The 23,984-nt window shown below is 45.3% G+C and overlaps 1 protein-coding gene across 6 annotated transcripts in view; it reads right to left on the minus strand.

Moving 5' to 3' along the window:
• TIAM1 (TIAM Rac1 associated GEF 1) overlaps positions 1-23,984 on the minus strand; it is a 383,002-nt gene that overhangs the window by 135,151 nt on the left and 223,867 nt on the right. For all 6 annotated transcript variants that reach the window (XM_059164569.1, XM_059164572.1, XM_059164571.1 and 3 more), the window contains one exon: positions 8,321-8,498. The gene's annotated coding sequence lies outside the window, so the exon portion shown is untranslated. The remainder of the gene's footprint in view (positions 1-8,320; positions 8,499-23,984) is intronic.

The raw sequence follows: 23,984 nt of genomic DNA on the forward strand, positions 1-23,984 counted from the left end.
TTCCAAGCAGGAGAATCTCCTTTTTCCTGGCAGCAAGTATATTTCAAAGCAGTTAATAAGCTCCTGCCTCTCTGGCTGGCGTCTTTAAGGAGCAAAGAAAAAAAAAAAAAAACCACAATAACAATTCAACTCACTAGAGGGGAAAGAAAAACATCCACTGTCCATACACGAGCATTTGTGATCTATATCCTGAAGAATATGGTGTGCTACATTTTGAAAGTCAAATAAATAAGAAAGCGTTTCTTTTTTTTTTTTTTAAGATTTATTTATTTTAGAGAAAGAGAGCACACGTGTGAGTGTGAGGGGCAGAGGAGAGGGTGGGAGGGGGGGAGAGAGAGAAAAAGAGAGAGAGAGAGCGAGCGCCCAACGCGGGGCTCGATCTCACAACCCTGAGATCAAGACCTGAACCAAAAACCAAGAGTCAAACGCGTAACCGAAGGCGCCACATAGATGCTCCAACACAGAAGCATTTTTTTTTAAGATTGTATTTATTTATTTGACACACAGAGATCACAAGCAGACAGAGAGGCAGACAGAGAGAGGAAGGGAAGCAGGTTCCCTGCTAAGCGGAGAGCCCGATATGGGACTTGATCCCAGGACCCTGAGATCATGACCTGAGCCAAAGGCAGAGGCTTAACCCACTGAGCCATCCAGGCAGCCACACATAAGCATTTTAATACCTAAAGGCCGCGGCCAATTCCTTAGAGTTCTTGATCTTTTAAAGTACATGTGAAGACACCTGAATGTGTCTATGTATCCGTATGTTTTGCCAATAAATAATAAAAAGCTTAGAACGAGTGTCAGCCATGGTTCCACTTTAAGAGTCAACAGGTTTAGGGGCACCTGGGTGGCTCAGTGGGATAAAGCCTCTGCCTTTGGCTCAGGTCATGATCTCAGGGTCCTGGGATTGAGCCCCGCATCGGGCTCTCTGTTCAGCGGGGAGCCTGCTTCCCCCTCTCTCTCTGCCTGCCTCTCTGCCTACTTGTGATCTCTGTCTGTCAAATGAATAAATAAAATCTTAAAAAAAAAAAATCAACAGGTTCAAGTTTAAAAGAAGGAAAAGAATGATGGTGGCAGAACTGCGTGTAAGACAAGCAAAACTGTCTCCTCACACCCACAAGGAGGACCCTTCTCTATTCTACGTATCAAAAGCCTGCAAATATAAATTGACAGGCATATTCCCAACAACACATTTTTTGGTGAGGCTCGTTTCTGCCAACAGAAAAGCAATCAAGTTAAAAGCCTCAGGAGAGGTTTCCTAAAGGAAATGGCCCCAACCTTCAAGAATTACAGCACCTAATGCATCACTCCGACGGGCCTGTTATATTAATAGCATTTTTAGTAGCAGGATTCTTTCCAGCCGGCCAAGGTAGGAAAGAAGCCATTTTTATCTTCAGAACTAGAATTTAGAGATGAATGCCAAATCTCCTAAATCCTACCAAGAGAAATTCTCAGGGGGTCACCTAAACAGAGTCGGCAGGAAGTCTGAAGCAAGTCAAGAAAAATCAGTTGCTGGGGACCTGCTGAAATAGCCCTTAATTTGAAAACTGTTCCTGAAAGGTTGGTGAGAACCACAAGGGCTCGTGTGGCGTTGGTGGGGGGACGCAGAAGTTAACAGAAGCATGAAAAATTAAAATTGCTCGTGGATGGGGCGCCTGGGTGGCTCAGTGGGATAAAGCCTCTGCCTTTGGCTCCGGTCATGATTCCAGGGTCCTGGGATCGAGCCCCGCATTGGGCTCTCTGCTCAGCGGGGAGTCTGCTTCCTCCTCTCTCTCTCTCTGCCTGCCTCTCTGCCTACTTGTGATCTGTCTGTCAAATAAATAAATAAAATCTTTTAAAAAATATAAATAAATAAATAAAATTGCTCGTGGCATTCAACTGACACAATCTCCTCTTTCTGGGACAACCTCTGCCCCACGGGAATGTTGTGCCCCTCCAGAACATGGGTGAACTGGAAGTTCTAATCCTCTGCCTGTACAAAAAGGTAAAATGCTAGCTTTTACCCAGTTTGTAATTTACATCCACACCCGGTCGGTCCCCGTGAGTCAGGAAGGAACTTCAGGGTAGAAAGCAGCTTTCAGTTCCTCAGTAGCCTCTACGGAGGCTAGCAGTGCTCAACTCCAGACAGGAGATAGTCAGCAGTCATGTATTTTAGGAACAAAGCAGAAGGTGAGTGATCAGTAGTACCTCACCAACGCGATCATCACACTGTCGCGAGGTGAGAAAACAGAGATCAAAGTCAGACTGAAATGCAAAAACCAGGACAGAAATGAAAAAGAAGAAAAAAAAAAAAAAAGAAATTACAAAGAAGAGCATCAAAATAAGAGTACTCAGCCTCTAGCCGGAAACTGTCTCCAGTTTTAAACTCATTAAAACTATCACTTCCTGATGCAGCATGATAGTGGTTCCAAATAAGTTGCATTTTCAGGGAACACTCAGCAGGAGGGGGATTAGGCAAGAGGTATTGGGCATAATTTTATCACAAGAACAACCCTCAGTATTTAGACCTCAAATCTGGCTTCTCATACTTTCTTTTCAAAGGTCTAAGTTCTGGCTACCTGAGCCAGGTAGGGCCCTGAGTCTGCCCCAGGGCCTTTGCCCATGCTCTTCTTTCTGCCTGCAACCATCCTTCACTACCTCACTCACATTCCAGTTGGTTCTGACTTTGACTCAAATACTGTCTTCTCAGGGTGACCTTCCCTGACCTCTATCCAAAATGACAGCCCCCCCCACCAACAGAGCTCAATCCTTACCCCTCTTCTTTTCTTTTCCTCCTTAGCCTTTTTTTTTTTTTTTTAAGATTTTATGTCTTTATTTGACAGAGAGCATGAGCGAGGAGAAGGTCAGAGAGAGAAGCTGACTCTCCATGGAGCTGGGAGCCCGATGCGGGACTCGATCCCGGAACTCCGGGATCATGACCTGAGCCGAAGGCAGTCGTCCAACCAACTGAGCCACCCAGGCGTCCCTCCTCCTTAGCCTTTATCACAACCATAACACAAAATATATTTCACTTACTTAACTTTTTTATTCTCTGTCTTTCCCCACCAGAACATAAGCTTCAGGAGGGCTAAAAGTTCAGCTTATTTACTGCTGTATCCTCAGTGCCTAGAACACCGCCTAAAAGGTAAAAGGTGCTCGGCGGCAGAACACTGAACAAGTGAATGACAAACTAAACTTTAACCTAGAATGTAGAAATTCATACAACCACAATAAAAAGGAGGTGAGAATGGGGTCACGACACAAATTAGGAACAAGACCACAGTGTGGACTAGAGAAAACCACAGCGTCAGACTTAACTATGCTAGCCCCTTCTATCAGATGTCTCGAGGACACAGCGGTCATCAATGTGCCCGTCACTGGGGCTCCCTTCCACCTGAAGGTCCCTCATCCCAGACCACTCGCCCCTGCTCCACTCTGCTCCCCACCCCCAATTACCTGGCCAAAGATTGAAGGCCTTGCTTTTGCCTCATTTCACTTCTTGCCCTCAATTCTTCCCTGCCTCCTCTCTTGAGAGCTGTCCCTACAGAATTCAGAGTTCAGAGCATACCCCTCCCCATTGTGCAGATGTACTCGGCCTCAGAGACCTAGACAAAATGGAGGCAAGGAAGACATGGTGGCATGGTGGCATGCTGAGTAGGGGGTCACCTGCCAGTGGTGTGGGGTCAGAAAATCTAGAGTCTTGGGGCCAGAACTCAAGGACACTAGAGGCAGTGTGGCTTTTTCTACCACCATGACCTTTCTCGTAAAGCAATGAGTTAAACTTTTCAGGTAATCCTAGTACATTCCTTGAAATCCACCAAGTTAAATACACAGCGAGTAAGTGAAAAAGTATCTTAAGGAAACTGATCAATAAGAACAGCCATTAGGTTGTACATTATCTGTACAATGTCTTGTGAATCTCTAATTATTTCAAAATTTAAAAAGCAAAGCCTTAAATACTTGAAATAGTCTGATTAAACGGAAATTCTCTTTAAAAGTGAGAATTTTTCAGGGCCGCCTGGGTGGCTCAGGCAGTTCAGTGTCCAACTCTTGATTCTGAATCAGGCCGTGATCTCAGGGTGGTGAGACTGAGCTCGCGTTGAGTTCCTTGCTGGGCATGAAGCCTGCTTAAGATTCTCTCTCTCTCTCTCCTTCTGCACCCCTCTCCACTCACACACTTGCTCTCTCTTTCAAAAAAATAAAAGTGAGAGTTCTTCAAAATGAAACATTTTAAAATCTGTTTTTATAGCTGAAAGCCATCTAAAACTTTCTAATATAGTCTCAACAAATCAGGCAATAAAAAATAAGCGTGCTATCAGGGCACCTGGGTGGCTCAGTTGGCTAAGCATCCAACTCTTGATTTCAGCTCAGGTCATGATCTCCGGGTGGTGGATCGAGCCCCACATCAGGCTCCCGGCTCTACAGGGAGTCTGTTGGGAGATTCTCTCTCCGCCTCTTCCTCTGCCCCTCCCCCTAGTCTCCCTCTAATACATAAATAAATCTTAAAAAAAAATACATATGCATTGAGCATCACTTAGCCTCTCTATCAGGAAACACAAAGTAAGCACAGACCAGTGGTCCAAAGGGAGGTTAAACAGTGAGGTAGAGCTGATTAACTGGGGCGGCGCTTCTGTCTCCGTAAAGTAAGGAACAAAACGGAACTCGGCACTAAGACTGATCTTTCTCTGACTGATAAAAGACTGAAGAACTTGGGGCCGAAGAAAATGGCAACTGCCCAAAGATTCCAAAGTGCAAGCACAAGCATGCTGTGTGGGGAAGTCAAAACCGGAAGAAGCTGCTCGTGCAAGAGTGAGTTTCCCGGTTCCTCTCTCCCAGTCTTATGCGGAAGTACACTTCTGACACAGGTGAGCAAAAATTCCCAAGATGCACCCCATTGTTCTGGCCAAAGAACCAAGAAGAGTGGCCCCTGCCAAGCAAGGAATGAGGGGGGTCACAGAGGAAAGAGAGCTGGAGAAGCCAATCCACCAGAGCTGTGTACAAATCCATACAAGTCCCGGGCTCACCCGCCTCAGATGCCCAATCTCAGACCGACCCAAGCAAGACCGTAAAGGCCCTGGGAGCTGAGTTACTACATAAAACCACTGCCCACCTCCCAGACTGCCAAGCAAGTGGCCTATGTGTAGGACCTGGCTGGGTCAATTGCCTGCTAAAGCAGCAAAAAAGGAAAACCATTGTTTTCCAGATGATTTTAACAGGAACTCAAGTCTCCCAATATGACACTTAAAATGTCCACAATGTGTTCCAAAGAACCCAGAAATTCTAACCAGCTCTCCAGGGAAAAGGCAATCCATAGACGTCAATCCTAAAGTGACCCAGATGTTGGAGTAGCAAAGACTTCTAAATGATTGAATCACATGATTGAAACTGCAGGCCAATATATTCTGGGGCTCACATGCTAGGAAATGTACACAGAACACACCCAAATTCATCAATGAAGTGGGAAAAAAAATTCTTCAATATTAAAATTTTTTTCTCTGTGTTCCCGAGGTGGCTCAGCTGGTTAAGCATCTGACTTTTGATTTTGGCTCAGGTCATGGTCTCAAGGTCATGAGAAAGACCCCATGTCCAGTTCTGCACTGGACATGGAGCCTGCTTAAGATTCTCTCTCTCTTCTCTCTACCTCTGCCCCTTTCCTGCCGCACACAAGTGCACTCTCTCTAAGAAAAAAAAAAATAAAATAAAATAAAGTAAAAGTAAAAGTAAAATTTAGAAATTCCCTCTCCAAAAACTAAAATAAAATAAAGCCACTACTCTAACTATGCTCCCCGAGTAAAGGTAAGCACTCTTGAAATAAATGAAAAGCTTAACTGTTCACAATGTCTATATAAAATCATTATGAACATCAATGATTATACAGGAGTAGAGAAACAGAACACAAATAAAAAAGAAAGGCAAGACCTGGACGACCCAACACAAATCATGCAAACTGTGTCTCTCATCACACTGTTACGTTTTCTCTGTATTACATGAGAAAACTTTCTAGTTCATAGAAAACCACCCCATGGCCAAGGTCTCTGGGCAGAGAGGAACAAACAAAAATACTCCTGTAACTTCAGACTGTTCAGAGGGAAAACAGCGACAGAAAGAAGAAGATACATAGGAACTAGAAATAACCTCATCACCTTGAGAACTAAGGAGCCTATACTATTTTTTATGGTCCGGAAGTTGGATTTCCTCGATGAGACCAGCAGTTCAAGCAGTCCCCAAACAGAGACAAGAGTGACACACGCTTTCCCTAGTCTTCCCATTCTTTGTGATCCAAGCCCAGCCTTGTGGGTCAGCCTGCTAAGGCTTGCCCTGTTCAGAAATACATAATCAAAAAAGATCATTCTACTGTAGGACCAAACATCCGTGGAGCAAAACTCTTCTTACTCTCAGAAGTAAAAACTTCTATTTGAGGGATGGCTGGGTGGCTCAGTGGTTAAGCATCTGCCTTTGGCTGTCATGATCTCGGGGTCCTGGGATGGAGTCCCACATCAGGCTCGCTGCTCACCGAGGAACCTGCTTCTCCCCCTGCCTGCTCTGCCTGCCAGTCCCCCTGCTTGTGCTCGCTCTCTCTCTGACAAATAAATAAAAACTCAAAAAACAAAAAAATAAAAAACAACACTTCTATTTGAGGTGCACAACCAAGAAAATGGTTTTGAGCAGGTTAAAATTTTAAGAATATTAATAATATGTTCACTTTCTCTCTCTCTCTCTCTCTCTCTAACACACACACACACACATGCACACACACGCGCTAGACCTGTATAATAATTTTAAAAGCAATCATTCTGGATAGAGCGATTGTGGGTAATTTCAATTTTTCAAAATTGAAATTTTGGCGGCGGGGGGGGTATTTTCTAAAGTTTCTGCACTGAACCTGTAATTGATTTTAAGGAAAGGAAAATAAATAAAACATGTTAACATGCTTTAAGTCCCTGGGATTTTTGGATAATTGAAGAGAGTGAGGATGTGGGCACTGGGCTGACAGCTACAACAAACGACACCAAACCCAAACTCGTAACAGATGGCTGGGAAAAATTACCTAAGGTAAAGAAAATACTATCTAGCTTGGATTTAATCATGCTTTCTCAACAGCACTTTGCTTGACCTCCTTACATGGCGTCTGCTGCGTGGTTATTTGCACAGTGACACACTTGTCTTGCTTCGTATGGACCCCCTTCCCACCTTATTATAATGGCCTAGTGGCAGGGACCCTGCTGTACCCACTCCTGTCTTGGTCACCTAAATACATAGATCTCCTCAGCGGGAGTGTTCCCCATGCAGACTCCCTTAAAACGAGGGCTCTTTAAATACATAAAACATCAGAGCTCATTAGTGGGCCCAAAATGACCCAATTCATATCACATTCAAGACAAAAGTGAACTCCCAAAACAAGGTTCCTCAGTCACTGGTGAGGACCTTGCAAAATCCAAGCATAAGGCATTTAATGATGCACAGAAATTGTAATTATTAATAATGTGATTTTTCACTCCCCTGAGGTATTTAAAAACTTATTAAAATAAACATAATGATCGCCCTTCTATGACTTGAAAACAGACCTCCAAATTTGCAGGAGAAAGGATGAAATGTATTTATTTCAAAGTTAAATTTGAAGCGAAAATCACAAGACAACAGATTGCAAATTTAAAATTAGCTTCTAGTGGGAGGTCTTGGTTTCAAGCCTGTTTTTTCTCTACTGGAGGCTGAGCCTGAAGACAGGGGTGGGGTAGGGGGTGGGGGGGGGAGCTAAGATTAAACTGAGACAAAGTTCTGAAAGTTTTTGCTAAATCTTTACAAACCCATGAGAAGTGTTTTGCCAAGTCACACGCAAACACCCCTAACACAAGAGACTAAACAGTAAAGTTTTGCAACAAATAAAAGATGATCTTTGATTTAGAAAGATTATTATTTTGACTGTATTTATTTTGCTTTTTAGAGATCACCCAAACCAGAAACAAAATATATCATTGTTTTGAAGTTCAGATTTGCAGCTAGGTTAGTCTTTTTCAAAATAATCCAATAAAAAGATGGCAAAGCTCAGGGATAAATTTAAAAGACCCTGAGGGCAATTCACAAGGGAGAGAAAAGATCTCATAGGTACCGGCTTCTTCTTTTCTTTTCTTTTCTTTTTTTTAAGTTTGAATGCTAATGCTTTTGAATTCTTAGCTGGGTGTAACGCTAATCCAAAGAAGTGGTTCCAAATTCTTTTTCCCACGAGCTACATGCAACCCAACAATTCCAATTACACTAAAACGTATCAGTCCCACCACTTTGGAAGCGTTTCCATTGATTCATGCGGATGTATATGGGCTCAAAACGACTCATACAAACCTACCTTACAAGGCAACAGTGGTTCCCAGCCCAACTTGCCCCAAGAGCACTGTGGCATTTAGATACTGAGATGGGAAACGGCGTCAGGATGAACAGCGGCAGGGACTGGGGAAAGGGTCAGCACCTGCCCCTCGGGGAGGCCATCATCGTCTCCTGTGAGTGTCTGAGGATGTGCCGAAAACCTGCAAAGGACGGAAAAGAGAAAGGAAGTGGTCAGCCAGAACACAGAACACGGGCCTTTTCCAAGGAGCCCATTCTCCTTAATTCTCTGACATCCGTTCTGTGTGTGATACCAAGCCCCAATCTAACAGCACAATCTTCAGCTCCAGGTAGAGAATGCAGACATAATCAGATCCCTAAATAAATACAAGCATAGCCCTATTTACGGTAAGAACCAGTCCTACAGACCAAATTATCATTTCCCCCTATTTCTATGGAGAAAAGTAGCAGCTAACAGAAACGGGTTGCTGTGGAATGGTTCCCATGGCTCCCTCTTCATCTTCAAAAGGTCTCAACGAACAGAGATAATCAATAAAAGGAAACAAGGGAGTCTTGGTTATTATCCAAACAGCTACATTTATGACGAAAGTTGAAGAAAACGTCAAAAGACGGTGAGACAAAACAAAACAAAAAAACGCAAAACACACCGAGTTCATCGCATACACGTTCACAGCTGGCCAGACATCAAATTCAGAGGCAAGTTGTGAAGAATATGTACAGAAAAGAACTTAGTGAGATACCTAAACTGCTTTTTAGCACAGAAGATACATGGACAAGGACGGCTCCAGGAACAAGCAGTGTTTAAAAAAAAAAAAAAATGATTAAAAAAAATGATATCAGGGGCGACTGGGTGGCTCAGAGGGGTAAGCCGCTGCCTTCGGCTCAGGTCATGATCTCAGGGTCCTGGGATCGAGTCCCGCGTCAGGCTCTCTGCTCGGCGGGGAGCCTGCTTCCCTCTCTCTCTCTCTACCTCCCTCTCTGTCTACTTGTAATCTCTCTCTGTCAAATAAATAAATAAAATCTTTTTTAAAAATGATATAAAAATGGTATTTTTTTAAAGGGGGGAAAAAAGCCTGCATTCTGAGATGAAACTGCAAATACTAAGGAAGAAAGACAGACTGGGGGTCCCGTAGGGAGTGGGTACTGCACCTTATCGCCCTCCTCCCGGACATCCCTCTGTGGGGCTGCCCACTGCCGCCACCCACTGCTGCTGGTTCCAGCAAGGTGTGAGCCTGGGGTGCCCAACGCTTTGAGCAGGAACCCAGAGAAAACTGCCTACTTTGTGGAAGGCAGCCCCACAGAAGCAGTCGATAAATAAATGCACACATCCACAGAGAACAGAACAATCAGAGAAGTTGCGATTCTTCCTTATCTCAGAAAACGTACTATTTAACCTGAAGTGGGTGACTCACGCTTTGCAAGGAAGGGAGCCCGCGTCCTCAGCCATACCCCATTATTACCCTACAATACGTGCCCTTTCCGTAATTCCCCCATTGCTAGCTTGTTCTCTCTCTTTTCCTAGGCATCCTCCTGAAGCTGTTCTCTGCGAATTTTCAAATTTTCAAAGCAGTTCCTGAATTGCCTAGGAACTGGCAGAAATTAATAAGCAACAGCCCATTTATATTGAAATGGACTCATTACGGTGCCAGCTGCCAATAATTTGCAAGGCTGGATTCTTGCTGGCAAATGGGGGCCCGCGGGCAGCTGCCCTTCCACCTGCTCCCCGGAAGCTGATAATGCATTTTCTTATACTTTAAAAGAAGGACATATTCTACCTTCCAGAACTATCGTTTTTCTCCATCTTCAGCCTTCTAATTCCTGAGCAGAAGAACGATATAGGGAAGAGGATGAGAGTCACAGGGCATTTTTTTTTAAAAATAAAACACTGCAGGAAAACAAGATTGAGTTGGAAGAATTTTTGTTTGATATGGGTGGGAGGAAAAAAAATGTTCCCTGTGACCCCAGCAGTGGAATTGACCTGTCACGTGGATGAATGAAGAGGCTCATGGATTTTTGCAATCTGCAGACAGGCTGCAAGTGCAACGTGCCAAGCAGTACTCGTTTTGCCCGGAGTGGTTGACTCCACCATGGCTCCTGAGAACAATTAGCAGACTCTGAGTTTTCTTCAAGAACTGCAAAGAATTCAGGTTCAATGGAAGGCAGCTATGCACCAAGTTCATGGCTGGGGGTTGGAGCCTCAGTCTTAATACTTGCATGAGGTCAAATCTTGGCCTCCCCACTCACTTGGGTGATCTGGGGGCAAACTCTCCATATCGCCCCTCTGCCACAGAACAGCTCCTAAACCACTGGGTTACCATGAGCACTCAAGACCTTCTGTGTTACATGACTAGCTTCGCGCCTACCACGCCATCAGTTTGCAATAAACGTTAGCTACGATTCCACCATTACTGGGCGTTTGTAAACTGTAAGAAGTTATACCATAGGAGGCCACTGTTCCTGGGACTTCCTACAAACAGGGTGCCTAACTCAATGAAAGTGGGTCCGTGTTATAAGTGGGATGACACGAGTCACCTTAAATTTGTTGCGGGGCAACAAGGGAGTTGACTCCCACAGCTGGAAGATCGGATCTAGCCAACTCGTCACGGCACAACACCAGTGACGTGGTCACACGGCCAACACCAGTGTGATGCAATCCGACAACAGCAGCGGCCTGCTTATGTTACACTCATGGGGCATGAACGCTGACTGCACCGTGTTTTCCAGTCTCATTCTGATTCACCGTCAACTCCTACAGTCCATCTCTGGGTCAGGTGTCAAGCAGTTTTCACAGGGAAATGTGAGGGCTGGAAGTGGGGGAAGGAATTACCAAAACTCATCTCTGGCTTCATATACTTGACAAAATGGACAAGGCGGAAGGGTTCCACGGCCCCAACCTTCCAGTCTGAGGTGAGCTGACAATCTGACAGATGTCAGAAATACTGTGTCCGCGACAGTGGACCCATAGCTTTTCCTTAAAAAAATCTCCCAGACCAGAACTTTCTTTTTCACCTTCAAAAAATACTCCTAAGGAACATCCTGTCGTTTTTAAGTCCTTGCAAGTTCCAGAGACCAAAGTATATAGAAAAAGGGACACTGTACATGCCCTCAAAATACCCAGGCTCGTGCAGCAAGCTCTCGTACTTATGTGACCCTGGGCAAGTACGATCAACAGGAAAAATGAGGATGTAAGATTATCAACCTGACTTACCTACCGAAAAAGACTGTTAAAAGACAGAATATCAACACGAACCATTACACAAACTATAAAATGCTACCTAACTATGTTAATTCTTAACTCTGTTCATTATGACTTCACTGCCCAAAACTGTTCCACAGTTAGTGACATAATGAGAATTAGTAAAATAATAAAATAATGAGAATAAGTTTCCCCTTACCGTGAACCTTAAAAATGAGTAGCAGAGGGAAGGGGGTTATAGAGATCTTGGACTAAAATCCTGAACAAGTCAGAATCCTGAATGCTTATTTTAAAAGTAATAAGCACCAAAAAAAATTTGGTTTTCACTATTCATACTTAAGTCTAAAAATCTGTATTGGATGGATGGATCAGTCTAGGGTACTGAAAAATTTTACATGATTCAAAAATTAAAGAAAATTCACTGGTCATCTTTTTTACATTTTTTTTAACTATTTATTCAACAAAGGACTCAGTAGTGAGGGACTTTCAAATATATACAATCTAGGGGCACCTGGGTAGATCAGCCACCTGAGTGTTCGACTCTTGGTTTTGGCTCAGGTCGTAATCTCAGGGTCATGAGATTAAGCCCCACATCAGGCTCCATGCTCCCTCCCTCTCTCTCTGCCCCTCCCCCTGCTCGTGCGTGCATACTCTTTCGCTCTAAAATAAATAAAATCTTCAAAAAAAAAAAAAAGATACATAATCTAAAATAGAAGAAATTACTAACCCCCCCAAACCCAAAAGAAACCCAAAGGATAGAGGGAATAAGGGTAACCATCATACCCTATCAAGCCAGTTCTATTTATAGTAAGCTTTATAAAGCCAACTCAAACTGAGAAAACATGGCAGTTGTAAAATTCACAATTCCTAATCAAATGGTCAGAAGAAGGATGAATGTTCTTGGTACCAAGACCGGACAGAAATTTCCACAGTGGTTCTCCGAGGTCACTGTGATGATAAGCAATGCTCTGGGCCATCTCCTTCCACATGGGCTCAGTGACACACTTCACAGCAATGTGTCTTCTTGAGGAGTGATTAAAAAAGAAAACCATAACTCGGTAACAGAAGTTGTGAAGAAGTAGAATACTGCTTAATAGTAGAGAGGCTGCATAACCCTCCAGGAAATTGTCCTTAATCCCTGTTTGCTCTCCAGAGTCCTGAGGGGTTGGAAACGTAGGGTTGGGTCATGCGACAGGATGGCCACCCTCATTTGGCATGAGGTGAGGGATCCATCAGGAGAGAGCTTGTCCACTCTACCCCAGTGAAGATGTGCCACACCTTCCCTCCCAGGAGAACCATGTGAGGACTCAAGACAGGAGCAAGATTTTTAGCACAGATGGACGGGTGATGACAGGGGCTCCAAAGACCTACTCCCTAGAGCGTGGATGACGTGGCTTTGACCCAACAGTGTTTTTGCGACAGGTAAAAACAGACACCCTTATCAGTTGAACAAAATCCCTGAAAGTTCCCATATCCCAACACCACACTAGTTTTGAGCAATGCTGTTTCCTAGTACATCCAAGTGTATCCCAAGGTAACTGAGGAAACATCTTCATAGAACCAGTATTTTCAAGCCAGCTATAAGTCAAGAAAGCTCTACTAAAATAATAACTTTAATTTTAGAACAGTGAATCTTTGGCAATACTTAACCAACAGGTTCAGCAGGGACAGACATTACCATATTTCATAGGAGTAAAGTCAGTGTGTTTCAAAGTGAAGTAACACGTTCTACCCCAACTCAGCGCGATCTACCATTTATGGAATGCTTACTATCTGTCTGGCAGGGTGTCAGTGGCTTGAGGCCAAAATACTCTTCTAAGTTTCCCTCGGTTCTTGGTGTTTATTGTCTTGCAGCTACGGTTGGACACTGGCAATGGCCAATGCATCCAACTCCAACATTGCATCACTCGCTACGGAACTCCATCCCAGCTTCGTCCAAGAAAGTCTGGAGACTGCCAGTCCCAGAGGGCTGTGTTCCACAGCTGGCCATCCAATCTCCCAAACGCCCCCACGGACTGGCCCAACAAGGGCCCAAACGAGGCCCAACTGACCAAAGTGGATTTAACAGCTTCTCCAGAATTGACCACGAGAGCCACATGATTTCTCAAGAATCTAAGTAGTATCATTCCCACTAAGAAATGGCGAAGCTACCAAACATTGAGAATTCCACCCAACATCCAAGAGGAGTGACCATGTGCTGTGAGAGCCCACTCAGCTCCAGGCTCCCAGATCCCAAAATTCTCAACTTCAAGTTTGAGTCATGTCAGAAAAGCACACCCATGTCACTACAAGAGAGAATTAAACAGCTGATCCCCAAGGATTATGGTAGAGGAGCAGACCACAGTTAACGGCTAATGCTGAAATCTGTCCTTCAGCATTCCGCCATGCTGGGCCTTAACTTACCAGGTATTCCAGTGAGGGAACTAGGTGTCCATGAGAGGACAGTGGGAGAGGACAGTACTCCATTCAAAGTGCTTCCACACCCCCTGTGAGACCCACCAGAGTGTACAATCCTTAAACTGCACACCAAAATTATCTTTTCCAAAACACATCAATCGCCTTAGTTAGATTTCCAACAACGTCTTTTCCAAAGTCCTGCCATCCAGGTTCCTCTCCCTGGGCAGACCTGCCTCCTGCTCCCACACAGCTGTATAGAAGCCTCCCCAGGGACAGGAAGAAGCCCCAGATCCCCAAACTACTGGGACAATGGGTGTGGGTTAGGGCAGCTCCTCTTTTACTGTCAAAGACGACAGCTCCAGAGGGGGACTTTGGTTCTAGTTTTTTCTGGCTTTCCACGCCTACTGTTTATAACTAGGAGACTGACTGAAGGGTGGGCCTCCATTCTGAAGGACACAGTTGACCAGAAGGGCATTCTAAGAGTAGGGACTTTTCAGACTCAACCGCCGCTGGCTGACTCTACCACCTTCTCCAGGCCCTCCCAGGTGACCCAGCGTTGTGAAAGGGTAACCTGCCATTCCCCTGCTGATCTCCAACCCCTAAAACCTGGCCTCTCCCTTCCCCTGTTCTCTCACTGAGCAGCCCAGAGGGAAGTCTTTCGGTCCGAAATGTAATCGAGCTGTCAAGGGGTCCTCCTTCTTCATCAGGAAGCAGAGCAAGATGTGGTTGCCCTGGCGATTTGGTCCCATTTGACACCATCCAGGCACAGCATGGGAGGGCCACTCTGTGAGTCAGGGCAGAGCTCCCTGGGGTGAGGCCATGCACCCCAGCAGCCGTGCGGAAGCAACTACGCCTGCCAGCAACAGGGCTTGGGACTGCCTTCGACACAGAGGGGAGAGAAAATACCACAAAAGCCCCTGTGGAGAAGTTACCATGCCGGGAAACCCCAAATCTGCACTGTTGGTCCCTCATGCTCGAGCCTAAAGGGCCCATCCGAAAGAATTGTGTCCCCAGCTGTAGCCATTCCTGCTGCTGGTGGCATCTGTGTTGGCGGAAGCCATGCCTGAGATGGCAAAATCCTCCCAGAGGAAATGGCTAAAGAGGTTTCAGTAAACCAGATACTAAAGACGGAAAGGAAGGAAGAGAAACTAAAAATATTAAGAATGTATACGTGTACGTATTAGATTAACAATGTAACTTAGTGACCAAAACTCAATGAGCGAGTATGACGGCAGGAAACACAGCTGCCTTACGGAAAAAGGGACACCTAACGGGTCCTGTGCAATGCCACTGGGAAGGGGACATCAGCAATACTGATCCTGATACGTGTTTAGGTGGTAACCGGTAAGGCTAAGGAAAACATTTCAGCGCAGCGAAGAATCTTCCACTTCAATGTCAAAGAAGATAATTTGTGACAAATTTTTAAAGGCATTCTTCCTAAGGGTTTTCAAAATGGGGTTGATTCTTTACTAAGTCCCCATCCTCTAAAAAGGAAGAAACCGGGGGCCCCTAGCCACCCCTAGGTGGCTCAGTCAGTTAAGTGTCTGACCTTTGGTTTCAGTTCAGGTCATGATCTCAGGGTCCTGGAATCGAGCCCCGCAAAGGGCTCCACATTCAGCGGGAGCCTGCTTCTTTCCCTCCTTCCCTCTCCCCCTACCCCTCCCTACTTGATCTCTCAATTGAATAGGTAAATAAAATCTTTTTTTAAAAATAAGTAAATAAAAATAAAAAGGAAGAAACTAGAGCTCATTCATGAGACAAGACTGACAGGACAAGGTTCCACATGGCTTGCATCTCAAGGTAGTCCCAGGCTACTCAGCGCAAAATGCTCTTCTACTCTCTCGTTTTAAAGTTTAAAAAAAAAAAAAAAAAAAAACCACATTTAAAATGACCTCAATTTTTTATCTGCACATCACCTCCAACTCTTTGGCAGTTATAAAACTAAGACTACACAAGCTCCGGCAGATAAAACACAGTTCCTTATTTCACTGATTCTAAGAAATTCTAAAATTCTAAGAAAAACACATTTGTCACTTTGAACATCTCTGAAATTCACTGTGCCTTACGGTCGCTATGGTGTGGTGTGGTTTCACAGGCGCCATTTTCTTTCTTAGAGGTACACAAAACAGTGGTGTGCCTCACAACAGACAGCATCTTATGAAATAGAGCATATAAAAGTAGATCTTAAATAGGTACGCTTATGGCTATCTAAAATCTCCTTGTGAACGGTCTGTAGAAGAGCCTTCACAATTTTGCTGACTACGACTAACCGCTAACTCAACCAATATTATTGAGCACCTACCGTATGCCCAGGATATGGGAAGAGACCATGTTCCTTATGATGCCCCAAATCTGAGTAAACAATGGTCACCTCTCCACTCAGCTGTCAAGGCTCACCTGGTCTTGTTAATAGTGAATGATAAGAAGAAACAGGCTAATTTGGCCAGGAGAAGCTGTCATTTGAGCCTCGTCCTGATGGGCTAATGGGATTTGGTTTAGCTTGTGAGGATGGGAGGAAATAAACAGGGAAAGGAAGGAGTGTGGGGGAAAAAGAAGGGGGGGGAGGGGGGCAGAACTTTCCAGAAAAAGAGCAAAGGGCTGTTCGCTAAAAGCATCAGTCCAGTGTTGCACAGACGCAGATGCACAGAAGGGAGCTGGAGGTGATAAGGCTTCACAGATGGGCTTTGGCGGGGGACACTGCACAAAGCAATCAGACCTTCTGTGTACTGGAGTCTATGATGGGATCTTATCAGCAGAGGTACGCCATGCAACACTTGTCCCCAGCCCACCCTGGCTAGCACGGAAGAGAAGGCGGAGGCTTGTGGCAAAGGGTCAATCAGCCAGTGGCTGGCTGGAGATAAGGTGGCTTAAACCGGGACAGCGAGAGCCTTGAGGTGAGGAGGATGGCAGGCTGAAGTCACCGGGACTCAGTGGCCACACACTGATCCATCAAAATGGGGAGCACAGGAAAAAAAAAGAAGAGAGAGATGCTTCTGAAGTTTCTAGTTTGGTAACTGACAAAGAAGGTTGGCAGTAACACCTGCCACCATGAGGTCAAACAGAGCACCTGATTCTGAAGTTTTGCCTTTGAGAGGGGGGAATGCACCGTGATCATACTAGAAATATGGCGTCCCTTCGGTGCAGACACAGAGCAACAGGGCTGGAACACATGAGCACGGCACCGGAAGGAAGGAAGGAAGAGGGGAGGGGCTAGGAAGTCGGTGGGAAGGAGGGAAAGAGAGGTAGAGACCCTGCCAAACAGCCTAGATCAGGAAGGATTTATGGAGACACAGATAGGGGCCAATTCCACTGTATAATCGAAGAGCTTTAAATATACCCCCCACACACACACACACACTCTCACACACACAACCTCTGATGACTCGTGAGAGGCCAAAAGTTTAAACCATTATCTCAAGTACGCCTTCTATGGACTCAGCCAATGGCTATAATAATAAATGGATCAAACAGCATCAGTAACACAAAAATAAAATGCTGCCTCGGGCTCTGTGCCATGAAGCTAAAATGTAAATCAGATTGGAGTTCAGCCCCCAGAACTCTCCAGGTCCCCAGGACACCCACCACGCTCCTGACTCGCCCTGAGATTGGGTTTCCCACTTAAATAAGATTGCCGACTACAAGGCTGAGACCCCCAAGCTGCGCAGATCACAGGGAGAGGAGTGTGAGACGCACACAGCTGTGTATCAGACGCTAGCGCAAATGGAACATTTGAGCACAACTGCCACCCCTTCTACACGAGAGCAAGACGGCAAGAGGACTGCAGGCCTCCGGCCACCGTCTGGTTACACTGCAGGACCCTGAGGACTGACGTGTGACAGTGGGCTCAGAGCCATGGTAGAAAAGACACGCACTCACTTTAGGGCCACAAGCAACTCAAGTCAATCCAACCTTCCTGACCATCCATTTCTTTAAATGAAGAGGATAGGTTCTAGAAGCTTCTGCCCACCTTACACTTGAAAGGAACTCCATGTTAACCTGCTTAAGTTAAAACCTGCCTCATCATTGGAACCGTCATGAGAGTCTCTTTCCAGTAAACACATGATGCAATGAAGGCAAAAAGTGCCAGTCAGCTCGGCCCAGAAATGCAAGATGGGAGGCGCCTGGGTGGCTCAGTGGGTTAAGCAGCTGCCTTCAGCTCAGGTCATGATCCCAGGGTCCAGGGATGGAGCCCCACGACATGCTCCCTGCTCAGTGGGTCGCCTACTTCTTCTCCCTCTGCCTGCCGCTCTGCCTACTTGTGCTCTCTCTCTATCTCTCTGTCAAATAAATAAGTAAAATCTTGAAAGAAAGAAAGAAAAAGAAAGCAAGGCAAGACGGAACAACCAATTCTTACTTCAAATGGTGTAAGATCTTTTCGGCTGAATAACAACGAACATTCATCCTAACTGAGTTAAAAATTGGGAGGGAAATGAAAAGCACATGAAATGGTTGCAATCTTGATTTTTTTTAAAGTAGAAGGGGGGAAAAAAAAAATCAAATGACTTTTTTATGACTATTCCCTGTAGTCAAAAGAGGATAATCAGCCCCTTTCACATAACGACGGTTCCTGGGAAACCATGGGAACAGCCCTGAAACAGCGATACATCAAAGTGCCCGTGCAGAAAAACCGATACATAAAATCGCAAAGCAAATCTGTTTCTCGTAGGACAGCAACTAGCTTAAAAAGCTTGACATTCATTGCCAAGTCGTATCTATGAGACCACACACAAAGCAAGCAGAACAGACACCGGCCTGCCTTCTAAGGACTAGCGAGTGCACTCCTGTCCAGGGCACTACTGTGCCAATGGTTTTACCGGCAACCTCATTCGGCAAAGGAGTTCTGAGCATGCCCACCTCAAACAGCATGGAAGCGTGTCCTCGCTCGTTTAACTAACGTGTCGGCCACATGCATGAGCTACTGTTCAAACAAACGATGCACATTTTACCTTTGTGTGTGTGTGTGAATAATGTGCATCCTTCATGGGACCCCAACAGAAACACGCAAAAATTTAAGTGCCCAAGACAGAGAGAAAGATAGATTCTGAAGTTTTCTTCTCACGCCCTAAGGAAAGCATCTCGTGCATCCACACGACATTGGAGACTACTGCTCTAGCCCAGAGAACACTGATCTGGAAACTGAGAAAAGACGGCATGTGGGAAGCTCACCGAAATGCCTCCTGGCCAGGCCACCTCATACTGGCTTGAATAAAACCACCTGGGGGACCTATTCCTTTCCCTGCCCCCTCCTGTCTTGTTCCAACTTGGTCCAAGCTTGCGATTTCCTCCAGGGACATGGTGGACAGGTGGGGTCTGCAAGCTACTATGGAACTCTCCAGAAGCAGAAGAAATGTCATTATGATAAAAAATAATAATGATGAAAAAAAATTTTTTTTAATTAGCAACAAAAACTAACCCCAAATCTGTTGGTAAGGTTTGTTTTATAAGCCTCCTTGATGAATTCTTCAGTTTCCCCAACTGTACAATCTAAATTTCCCCCCACAGCTTAGCCTTCTTGTGAAGCAACAACACAGGAGTGTCAAAATCTCCCGGAATCTTCCGGAAGAACCTCAGGTGAGAACGTGAGGCTGCTCTGAAGTTATGGGATGACAGGACTAGCTGTCCCTGGGGGCCATTACATGGTGTTTCCTGCAATGAAGATGTTAGGCAATATCCCATCACCAGTGCTTGGTAAGACAATGCCATGTGAAGGAAAAGGAAAATGATACAGGAAGGAGGGACTCCTTTTTGCAACCTGTGATCTCCCCCAACAAGACAGCACAATGACTGGCCAGGAGGCAATAAGCAAAAACAGGTTCCCAAGCATGGCTGCAATTTTTGGTGTGGGGGATCTCAGACAGAGCCAGGATAAGTAGCCAGTAAGTATCAGTTACATAGTCTAGAAGGGAAAAAAAAAAAAAAAAAGGCCAGCAATAACAACGCACAAAGCAAAAACCCGTTTTTGAAATAGAATTGAATGAAACTTTGGTCTTCCTAGGTGGGAAGAAAAGGTTTCATCTTCTGGAAGAAATCCTCATTCTGTCTGGCCAGCTTCCCATCCAGAAAACCACTTGTAGCTAAAGGAGCTCCCACTTACGAGTTCAAATGGCCTTGGCCTCTCATCAGCATCCACGCCCCCCCCCCAATCCCCAACCCCGGCCGCCTGCCATCAAAACACGATTCCTTCCCCTGGACTCTGGGCACATTACAGATACGCCTCTGACCCCAATGATAGGTCCTGCCTGTAGCCTTCCACCAAATTCTCCATAAGGAGAACTTTTCTCTTTTTTCTCTTTAATAAAACTCACTTCCTTCCACCCTCCCCACTACCTGAACCTCGGTCTTCAGCACACATCCCTCTTTGTAACCCCTTCTGGACCCCTCCATGGGACTAACCAGTGATAGTGCAAACCTGACACACTATTTAGGGTCAAAACCTTCCACACTTAAGATTCCTCCCAGAAGGTAAAGCAATTTATCAATGTAACACAGACTTTGGGTTCAGTCAGATCCAGCCCTCAGCTGTCATCCACTGTCCTTGTGACCTTGAACCGATCACCTATCATCACTGTATACCACTTTCTCCAACCGCAAAATGGGTAATTTGCCATGAGGGCTTGTGCTGAGGATTGAGGGAATGGGTCTGGAAACACTCTTCCTTGGTATTTCTTTGGGACTTCACAAACATTCATTTCTTTCCTTTTTTTTTTTTTTTTCAAGATTTTATTTATTTGTCAGAGAGAGAGCGCGTGCACATGCATGCACACAAGTCAGGGGGGAGGGGCAGAGGGAGAAGCAGGCTCCTGGCTAAGCAAGGAGCCCAATGTGGGACTTGAACCCAGGACCATGGGATCATGACCTGAGCCGAAGGCAGACACTTAACCAAGTAAGCCACCCAGGAGTCCCCATTTCTTTCTTCCTCCAAAGTCCCTGACGTACTCTCTATAGCCTGCTCCTTTGCTTTCTGTCCTTCACACTAGGTCTCCCTGCCTTTAATCCCCATCACTAATGTCCCTCTCCGCTGCCCACCGAGTGCACTCATCACTGCAAACCCCAACTAACACACTTTCAAGAGGCACGTAGTGTCCTTCCAGAATCCAGTCCCTCGCATCCCTGCTCTGCTACCTGACATACCAACACAGCCAGCAGGGAGACTATCCATCGGGATAAAGGGGAGTCTTTCTAAAGAGTCACTATGACTCACAGATTTACTCACGAGGCTAGTGAGGGCAGAGGAGCTGGGGCAGGTTGATAATGGAATAAAATTTTCAATATCTATGATTTTGTAGTGAAAATACCCATCTTTTCCCCAAAATAAAATGGCTCATAGAGTGGTTGGAAGTCAATTCTCTTTTTATGTTGGAGCGTTTTACTAGAAAACTGAGCAAAGCTCTGGTCTTCCAAGATTTGTTTCACCACATTTCTCCGAATCCCCAGTTATCAGTTACTGGAACACTTGTCTGAATCCTTTTCTTCCTTGAGGAAGTTTATTACTTTCTGACATGATGTTCCATGACACACGTGTCCTATGTTAGGGTACTCTAGAGAAAGGGAACCAACCAGTAGGATGCAAATGGATGGATGGATGATGGATGGATGGAGGGAGGGAAGAATGAATGGAGAGACAGGTATTTTAAGGAATTGGCTATGCAATTGTAGGTGTTGGCCAGCTTACAATCTGTGGGCCGGACTGGCAAGGTAGAGACCTAGAGGAGAAATGCTGCTGTTGTCTTGACTCCAAAGGCATCTGGAGGCAGAATTCCTTCCATCCAGAAGACCTCAGCCTTTACTGTTACAGGGCCTTCAAGTGATTGGATGAAGCCCATCTACATTATGGAGGAAAATCCACTGTACTCAATCCCTACTGATCTAAATGCTAATCATATCTAAAATTTACCTCACAGTAACATCTACACTGGTGCTTAACCAAACAACTGGGCACCAGAGCCTAGCCAAGGGAACATACAAAATTCACTATCATGTGTCCGACAGACTTTTTCTCCAATACCTAGTAATGGCATCAATGTCAACCAAAGGGACAGAAAGAATTCAAATTATTCCGCCAAGAAAGTTTACAACAGCCTTTCCAGTAGTTGCTCTTGACCGACCCACCAGATTTGAGCTCTAAAATAGATCTACTTTGACGATGTTCCTGGTAGCCCCAAGTTCCAAGGCATGAGGGGGTCACTGACGACAGTAGCCTTACTTTCTTGATGTCATCTTTGCCACGTATTTCTAAGAACATTTTTTGAAGACTTTGTTCTTAAGTAATCTCTATACCCAACGTGGGATTTGAACACTCCTGAGATCAAGAGTCACTTGCTCTAACAACTCAGCCAGCCAGGGGCCCCTGTCACAGATTTCTAGGTAACTGCGTCCCTCTGAGCTTATGTCTGCTGGTAGCCAACATCATCAAGAATTATGGCTCTCTTTTCCTTTTTTCTTCAATATGGAAAACAGTATCAAAATATTATTTGCAAACTGGAAAACACAAATACACCGGCCCCCACACTTCTAATCCTCTCTTACCCCCTACCCCACTGCATAATACATAAATTACGGAGGTCCCGGGTACACAAGCTTCCCCATGGTGACTTTTCTGCTCTAGCCCTGGATCTGAAATCACCACCCTCTCCCACCCCTGAGCCAAGACTTCAAGCACACAGCAGGGTGGGGGTGGGGGGGTGTCCCCAGCATGTCCTCAATTCTAATGCAGCTGGGCTTGAAGTTGCGCTTGAAAACCCAGTGATGGGGAGGAGGGTCGGAATGATTGTTCAACACCCTCCTACACTCATGACTAATGCATCACACTGGGAAAGCAAGTCCTCCGAGCTAGCTAGAACTGACAGGGCCACATTTAAACCAAACCAACCCTCGGGAGGCTCAGGCGTCACTACAGCCCTCCCAAGCCCTAAGCGTGCCCCCTTCTGAAAATATTCACCTTGAGAGAAAACAAGCTGAGAGAGTTGGTTTGGGCGTCCTAATTCTGCTTTTCCATAGAGTAGGAAGCTGGACTTTTTTCAAGGACCAAACCAAAGAGCACTCATAGTAGGTAGGTAACGGACAGTCGTCTGCGAGCACCAGGGTAACTTGACAACTTGGGGTAAATCAGTTAATTTCTCTATGGCTTCTTATTCCTCCTCAGTAAAATTCGGCACCTTGGGCAGGTGCCTGGTGGGCTCAGCGGGAGGAACATGGGACTCTTGATCTCAGGGTTATAAGCCTGAATTCCCACGGTGGGCGTGAAGGTGACGTAAATAAATAAAACTTAAAAAAGAAAATTCAGCACCTAATAAGCGCTTCCAAAACGCAAAAGAGGAACCTGTTGGGGGTGTGGAGGATATAACAGAGCAGGGGGGGAGGTCTTGTGTCCATCATCGATGTAGGGATTTGCTTTTCCAGTAGTGATTTTCCATTCAAAATAGCATCCCTGAGAAGGAAGAGGGGATTTATCAAGTGCATTCATTAAATAGAGCTCGATGACCAAAATAATATCAGCCTTCTGGTTCCACCAATGTCTCACTTGAACAAGCTCAGGGAAGCGGGAACTGTGTGTGGCCTGAACTAATGTTGGCACCAGGGGGGCCAGAACCAGAGCCACCTGCTTTGTTCTGTTTCTCTCACTCTGTCCCCACACTCACAGGAACAGACTGCCATCTGTGCTGTACCCGCTCGGCTCAGTTTTCCAGAAAGGTAAATAAGATCATGACGTCTCTCCTCTAAAATAAAAAATCCCTCCGATTATTGCTTTCAGAGATGGATCTCGATTTTTTGTAGCTTTTAGGACTACAGATCAGTGTGTGCTCAGCACCCTCCCTTGCTGGTCCAAGATCTCACAGGGATGCGAAGATGGGGAAGGCTTCAGGCTCCTGAAACAGCCCTAAAGATCCTTTGGGGGGGGGCACAGTTCATGGGGAGGGAAGGGATGAAACAAAAACCAAAAAACGCAACGTAAGACCCAAAAACTAAGTACCTACCATGAGCTCAAAGTACACGAAAAATGAAGGTGTGACTAAATAAAATTCTTTGCGCCAAGAGAATGTTCATGTCCCTAATATTCTTTACAATGAAATATATG

The sequence above is a fragment of the Mustela lutreola genome, chromosome 2, assembly GCF_030435805.1.
Source record: "Mustela lutreola isolate mMusLut2 chromosome 2, mMusLut2.pri, whole genome shotgun sequence".
NCBI classification, from domain to species: Eukaryota; Metazoa; Chordata; class Mammalia; order Carnivora; family Mustelidae; genus Mustela; species Mustela lutreola.